Source organism: Mixophyes fleayi, chromosome 4 (assembly GCF_038048845.1).
Source record: "Mixophyes fleayi isolate aMixFle1 chromosome 4, aMixFle1.hap1, whole genome shotgun sequence".
NCBI lineage: Eukaryota > Metazoa > Chordata > Amphibia > Anura > Limnodynastidae > Mixophyes > Mixophyes fleayi.
In genome coordinates, this window is record NC_134405.1 from 276,382,625 (window position 1) to 276,390,721 (window position 8,097).

At 44.3% G+C, this 8,097-nt stretch overlaps 1 long non-coding RNA gene across 1 annotated transcript; it reads right to left on the reverse strand.

Annotated features, from left to right (window-relative positions):
• Positions 1–4,777: 4,777 nt before the first annotated feature.
• On the reverse strand, positions 4,778–7,715 carry LOC142150143 (uncharacterized). The gene is made up of 2 exons (XR_012691041.1): positions 7,522–7,715; positions 4,778–6,735 (listed from the first exon to the last, which is right to left on the reverse strand). It is a non-coding gene; the product is annotated as an uncharacterized LOC142150143 (long non-coding RNA).
• Positions 7,716–8,097: the final 382 nt, after the last annotated feature.

Sequence of the window (8,097 nt, forward strand, 5' to 3'; positions counted from 1 at the left end):
AGATCCGCGGCCAACGATAGTTGGTGGCTGGTCCCAGAGTAGGGGCCATCCACTAGGCAAAAGAGGCTTGGGCCGGTCATTGAACTGGCCCAAAATAGACTGATTCTGTCCGGCTCGGGGGGCATATGCCCCCCAGCCCAGCCCGCCCCTGCTTACAACATTCATTCTTTTACCCAATTATAAAATTTGAATAGTTTCTAAGACAGTCCTTGAATTACGAGAATTGCTGTCAATAGCACTCTATAAATCACACTGTCCCTTCCTTTTCACTCGAGGATCTAGACAATACACTCTTTAATTATAATTCAGGAAAGTCTGATCACTGGGCATACTACGTTTACACAAGAACTCTAACCCCCCCCCCCAATGAGTGTTTTTTAAATACACATGTCTTTTTGTGTCTATGTTTTTGGTTTTAATATTTCCCATTTTCTTTGGCATTATTTTTATTTCATAAATAATAAAGGTTACGTTTTAGGGTGGAGTGCGATTTAGCCTTTTCTCATCGAACTCTGTTTCATTTCTCTTTTTCCATAAATTACTCACAAGGCTATCATCCCCTTCTGTATAAAATTGAATTCATTCAGGAGATATAAATATCACAAAGGAGGTTCCCCTTTTCTCTTTTTTTCTCCTTGTGCGGAGCATTCCTTTCTCGTTTGTTGGTAGTGAGCAGAGCAGCACCGGCGTGACAACGAGCCAAGCGGCCAGCATCCCCATCTAATCCTACCCACTAACACTACACTACGGCACTGAAACCCCTCACACTACACCCCTAAAGCCCTGCACCTACCGCCTCACACTACACCTCTACAGAACTGAACTTACCCCTCACTACATATCTACACCACTGCATGTACCCCCACTCACACTAGATCTCTATAGCACTGCATGTACCCCCTCCTTCACACTACACCTACCCCTCACACTACACCTCTACAGCACTGCACATACCTCCTCACACTACAACACTGTACTGCACCTCTATAGCATTTCACAACACCTTTCACAATTCTAACAGTCTATGTACCCCATTGTATCTCTTAAAAAAGTATCAGCCCATAACCTTGATCCTTAAACCCACCCAAGAGACATGAACTGCAACTAGTATACACCGTTCAGTTAATTCTCTACACTGCATCTAAAGCACCCCTCCCACAATGCATATCTCATTTCACTGTATCCCTCCCACACTGTATCACATGCACCCCTCATATACTGCACTCTCATTTCACTGCTCCACCTCTGCACCCATCACACTATACTCCTCACAAACTTCCCTGCACTCCTCACCCACTTCTCTGCTCTTTCACCCACTTCCAGGGTCGCCATCAGGGGGGGTACAGTCAGTACAACTGTAAGGGGCCCGGACAGACAGGAATGTCATCCGGACACCCTGAACTGTCCGGGCCCCTTAGTCTGACCAGTCTGCCCCTCACAATGCTGCGGCTCCAAGACACCGTTAGGTTGGGAGTGTGCAGCGCAGTGATGTCATCACTGTGCATCATGCTCCCATTCTATTAGTGACCAGGAGCCAGAGCCGTGACTTAGAATTCTAGCGCCTGGGGCGAGAAAGACAAATGCCGCCCCCCAGCCCTCAATTTTAACCAAGTGAACCTAAAATATTCCTAATTTGCGCCCCCCTTCAGGGTTGTGCTCTGGGCGGTTGCCCCTGTCTCACAGCCCTTGTTACGACCCTGCCAGGAGCCGTAGCATCGATTCAAGAACAAGGTAGGTTTATTAGCATTTATTATGATGGAGGGGCGTTTATTATGATAGGGGAGGGGGGGAGCTGAGCATTTTCTGTGATGGAATGAAAAGAGGGCATTTACTATGATAGGGAGGGAGCAGAGAATGTACTGTGCAAAGGGAGGGGGGCACATGTACGGTGAAGAGGGAGGGGGGGGGGAGCCTGCCACATTAATTAGTACTGGGCCCCACAGATTCTGAAGGCAGTCCTGTCTAGAGGACACATTCTGATTTTTAGACTACAGAGAAGCTACAGTAAAAGTGCTTGGTAATCTACCATTACAACAATATGTGTGTGAGAGATCGGCAGTACTGTCAGAGATCGTGCAGTAATGATTTTAGTGAAATCTGTCGGCAGGATTCTCACGTCCTGTTCAATGCAGCAGATCAGCAGTTCTTTACAATGAAATATAATACTCACTGAAACATAGATTGTTTTTTCTTTTAATTATTCACCTGCCTAGCATTTTTAGCGGATTTGTGCACTATGCCGGGCACTGTCGTGATAGCACACGGCCGGTGGGGAGCATTAAGTGCTGTAGAGACACAACCAATCAAAGACTACCATCCTGCTTGCTCTCACTGTCACTGCTGACAGTGAGAGCAAGCAGCTCTCACGGTCACTGCTGACAGTGAGAGCAAGCAGCACGATCAGTGCTCGGGTCAACACTCTGCCTTCCCCCACATACTTCCTAATTCGATCTGCCCTTCTACCTGTGTCTCCCCTGTCCCGGGGTCCCCAGCCAGCACCTATGAGCAGGAATGGGACCACCCTTTCTAAAGTACATTGTACATAGCTGCATACTTACATTACCCCCTTAAGAGCAGCATTACCAGCGTCGCCTATCTCAGTGGTTCCCAAAATTTTGCAGTTCGCGGCATCCTTAGAGTCTCCATAATTTTTTCAAGGCACCCCTCCAAAATAATTACTGAGCAGTCCTGTTTTAGTTGGGTCAATAAATTGTAATAAGTATTTAGGTCACTTTGGGAACCGCCGGCCTATCTCACTGATGTCATCAAGTCGCTTTCTGCATTGGGATTGGCTAAAGCTGGTTCACAAAAGAGTCGTCATGGATCCTCGTCGGGAATCAGCCGTCCAGATTGAAGATGTTGTGGTAAGTGTTGTCAGTGTACTCAGCACCGTTAGGCCATACCCCACCCCCAGACCCTGGGCGCTGAGGTGTTGGTGATGGCGACTTCAGGCAACCGGAGGTTTTTGGTTCCGCTGCTTCTAAAGGTTTGGTCCTTTCATCTCAGCCAAACTGAAAACGCAGAGCCATACCTATGGTACATGTCAAAGAGAGTGGGTCCACTTAGCCTGGCTTCACATGAGAATAAAAATAAGGCTTGATTTTTTTCACGAAGAGATTTTCATTTCTGAGCTGGAGAAATTAGCCATATTTTCTATCCACAGGGGGGCTGGTTAGTGTTTTGGGGCTGAGAGATGGCACCCTGTAGTATTATTAGTGTTCTCATTTCAAAGTTTAATCTCTCTGAGTGGTGCCAGAGTGGCTGTAACAGAGCAGTTTAAACTTCCCGCCCCTCAGTGATGTCAGTTAATTTATTCACTGCACTGACCTGGGTGTGGGAGAGTTAAAATGCTCTGAGGTTCCTGCAGTGATCACCTATCATCTGTGTTCTGTGCCGAAAGCCAACGAGGTATGTAGCGAGTAACATAACACAGCTCTATAGCAGCCCACACTCTTTCCTCCTGCCTGCCTCGGAACCTGAATTTGGGGAGCACACGATATTCACAAGCTGTGCTTCACAGCTGGAAAACATGAGCCACTTGGTATATGCCATTATGTGACTCACTAACATGTCACACACTCGCTGTCCTCATACTGCACTACCTGTCACTCACTGCCCTGGAAATTGAACTGTTTTACAAATATTATAATTACATAATATTCTCTTTCATTTCGGACCTCGGTTAACTGTACGCCAATAGATGCACAGGTGTTTACATATATTTACTATATCCTGTCTTACGTTTATTAAATTCACAAACCATCTTGCTGTGTCTGCGAGGTATGAAAGGATCAGTGGTAGTATATCTATTTTGTCTTCTTGGGTGGACTTGGGTTGAAAGGAATCGAAGCATGTGTGCTGGATTTTGCCTTTGTTTTTGCAAAGATATGATGCTTTTGTTTGAGTTGTATGGCTCTATGTGCTGGTGTTTCTTGCATTCCCGAGCTCAGTTACGTTTATCTCTGCTAGGAGATGGGAAAGTCTGGCTGCTATAGATGGACATACACTACAAGATGTGTCAGATAGTGTGCAGTATACTACAACGCGTAGTATAAATCTCTATCTAGTCCACTGCACTGTGGATAAATTTCTTCTAAAGTACTGTCATCAGCCGTGGCGCTGTCAAAGAAGCGTCCACGGCAGTGCTGTATTGCAGGAGGGAGGGAGGCATATATAGAAACCGTTGTAATTCCTACACCGTTCACCTGATTTGGATTGGCACATCTTGTCAGTTTCATTTCAAATTCATTGTGGTGGTGTATAGAGCCCAAAATAGGAGAATTGTGTCGATGTCCCAATATTTATGGACTTGACTGTATATATATATATATATATATATATATATATATATAAAATATATAGGTGAACAGGTACTATCTCCTGGGTGAACAGCAGCAGTAAGAAACACAAGTCCATACAGCTCCCCCTTCATTTAGTCATATTCCCCTCCCATTCCCAACCCTCCCCCTACTTTTCTTGTTGAATCTAATCTCGGGGTGACTTCTGCCACCCCCTCTACTCCTTTCTACCTATCTCTGTATCTTTTTTCTCTCTCTCTCTCTCCTCTTCTCTTTCCTTTCTCTCCTTATTCTTCCTTTAAAATATAAAAATATACCAGTCTTTCTTGTTTATTATTTGATAGAATCTGACATACTGATTGTATCCTGTACGATATAAGATGTCTCTGTTTGTATTGTATTGATGTATTGTATACCATATGTGACTGTTAATAAACATTTGGTTTAAAAAAAAAAAAAAAGAAACACAAGTCCACAAGTTTCAGGATAACAGCCACATCCAGTTTATTCACCTGCTTGTAAACAAAACAAAATATAAACAAAATACTAGCCGTCTGGCTACTAACTAATACATTTATGGAGGCCCTCTCTCACATGTAGTACCTTATGTCCCACACACACACCAAACCATATGTATATTGTTGCTTCCTGCAGCAGAGTGTCTCAGGAGGCAACTCACCTCCGCCCAGATCTGAGACACTGGCTGCATATCCCAGTTGCCTTACCACAGGTGCATCCCTTGATCAGTCTGTTAGAGACTGATAGATCAGAAGACCCGGACTGGGCCTTATGTATACAATGCTGGAAGCACGGGACACATATCCCTGTATCTAGCCTTCTTCCAGTGACTCTGTCACATATTCCCCCCCTTTGTTTCAACCTATGGGTAGAACACTTCTAACCCTAAATGCTCTTCTAACTTTTTCCATAAACGTTTTAGCTTTATGCTGCAAACTGAGTGCAAGGGTATTGATTACAGATCTTTTCCAACCCAAAGGAACACCGGTTAGTGGGGAAACTGGGGTAGTTGCCAGGGGACTTTTACACCAAGGCCTGGAAACATGGCATTGACACTCAGGGCAGGATTACCACCAATCAAAGACATCTTTTCGAACCCCTGGCCAGAAGAACTGCTGTAACATTTTATTTAGGGTTTTTCCTACCCCCTGATGCTTGGCAGTTGTCGAACCATGAGCCCAGTCCAACACTGCTCTTCTATATAGTTTAGGAACTACCAACCTCTCCAAAATGTCTTTTCCTCGTTTAAACAACCGACACAATAACCTCTGGGTTATCGCCATGTGGGGGTACGACAATCTATTAGCAGGTTCTACTGGCTTCCCATTAATAATTCTCACACTTTCTCTGGCCCTTACCAGGGTGGCTTTTAACTTCTTTAAGGCAAAAACATTTTTCTTTAGTTTAAACCCGGGTACACTATCAACAGGTTCAACCATATTTCCCCCTTCAATAGGAGGTACAAAATCCTGTACTCTTCTGCTGCACTTGTCATTTCCTGACTACTAACCACATTGGATAGAGGGAACACATTTAACTTGGGGAACACCCCTGCTACCACTGTATCAGTAGTATCACGCTGGGCTGGTCTATTTATTTTTGCAACCAAGTGGGTCTCCCATAGCTTCCAGAAATGGGAAAAGTCTCTGCCCAATATTGCGTCAAATTTCAAACCAGGAACTAGACCCACAGTGACTACCCCAAAACCATACTGTGTTTTTATGTTTACTTCCGTGGTAACAGAATGCTGTGTATCCCCGTGTATGCAGGTTACCCCAACATTTCCCTTTTTAAATTTTAAGGGGCTCACTAACTCTGCTTTCACAAGGGAAATCGTACTGCCAGAATCTAGCAGAGCCTTTACCTTTTTACCCTCTATGGTGACTTCACACATCAATTTGTCAGCCTGTTTGTCTGCGTTACGGGCTAGCTGGGCACATAAAGACCTTCTATGAGGTACATAAGCAATATTACATTGCATAGATTCAAAGGTACGTGAACAGTTAGCAGCAATATGACCTAAGCCACCACATCTAAAACAGGTAATCACATTTCTGACATATCTCTTATGAGGCCGGAACCTTTCTGGCATAACTGGCCAATCTCTAGGTTCTGAGCATACAGTCTCTGTACATTTCAGTTTATTCCACCACCCAGCACCCTTTTCCCCTGGAACAGTCTTAACAGATTCCACTGGCGATCGCCGTTTCTGAACTATAGGCTGGCGGGGTGTATTCTTCATTTATTTTGTTGCTACATACTTAGTCTGTACCACTTTCAATGGAGCCATAGACGAGGACAGGAACTCAGTTTCCTTGCATGCTTGACTTTTCAACTCCTTTAACTGTTGCCGAGGCAAGTCGGTAGTAATTGCAGTGTCTTCCGCTATCACTTTTCAGTCTTCCTCTGTCGATGGAAACTGAAACATAAAGATGTGTAAATAGTTTACATTTGAACATGCATGCAATTGCATTCCCTCATTCGTTTGCTCTTTTTCAGCCTGCACTACTGTCTGATGGGCTCTTACTGGAAGTTGAAGCCCAGGATGCTACAATAATTAATAGCACTCCACGTGAAAGCCAGCCAACTGCTGACAGGCAAGATGTGACCCAGGCTGATACACCAGCAAAAAACAACGGGAAACGAAAGAGACGCAGAATAAATGAAATACAAGAAACTGATGCACTAGCAGAAAAGATGATTGATTGCGCTAACACTCTGATAACAAAAAGAAAGGAACAGGACACATTTGATTTCCTTGCAGCAACAATAGCTAGCAAAATGAGAAGTAGTAGCAAGCGCATACAAGCTGAAATGGAGCGGCTGCTGTGCGACCTCATGTGTAAGGCTACCGCTGAAGATTTGTGGCCGGACACATTTATTTCCACAACTAACCATAGACACAAACAAGCATACACATTTCACACAGCACAGTTGCAGCATGCTACCATGAGTGGACAAAGCGGCATGTCTCAACCTTGTATGACATCCACGCCATTACCATCAGTAAGGATGCCACATTACGCAGGGGACACATCTGGTATGGACACAAGCGATTTTTTGCACTACCAACAATTATAAACTATTGCTCTGGTCCAAACAATCTACGAATTGCACATTCCAAGTTTAATGTATTTTTACAATGTTATATATGTTAATATGTAAACCGCTATTTTTACAATAAATACTTTTGCTTTTCACCAACCTTCATATACTGGTCACTGAGAACTTCGATGATAGCATCACAGGTGTCAGGTATTATCATGCCAAGAGCTTGGGGTGAAATAACCGTACTGTATTTAAGATCTGAAAGTGTTCTCCCTGTTGCCAAAAATCGTAGTGTTGCCACCAGTCTTTGCTCTGGCGGTATGGGTCTCCTTAAATGAGTGTTCTCCCTCTGGATGAAAAAGAAAAACGTCTTGCAGGACTCAAAACTACTAATTTGACAAAATATAGAAACTTACAGATAGCGACAGGGGCGGATTGGGAACTTAAAGCGGCCCTGGAAAAAAGTCTGAAAGTGGCATCATGTGGGCGGGGCCAAAAAATGGTAGGCGGGGCCCAGTATATGTGTGTACCCACTGTGTCTGTTCCTGTATGTGTGTGCGCTCAGTGTCTGTGCGCCCACTGTATGTACCCGAGTATGTGTGTTCTGTTCTTGTCGCTTTCCCTACCTGTGACTGCTGGTGTCTTTAGCTCAGTTGCTGCTAGTCTGGGTCTTGTAATGTTGAGAGTCCTATCTGGAAAAAAAATGGGTACATTAAATTAAGAAAACTCCAAC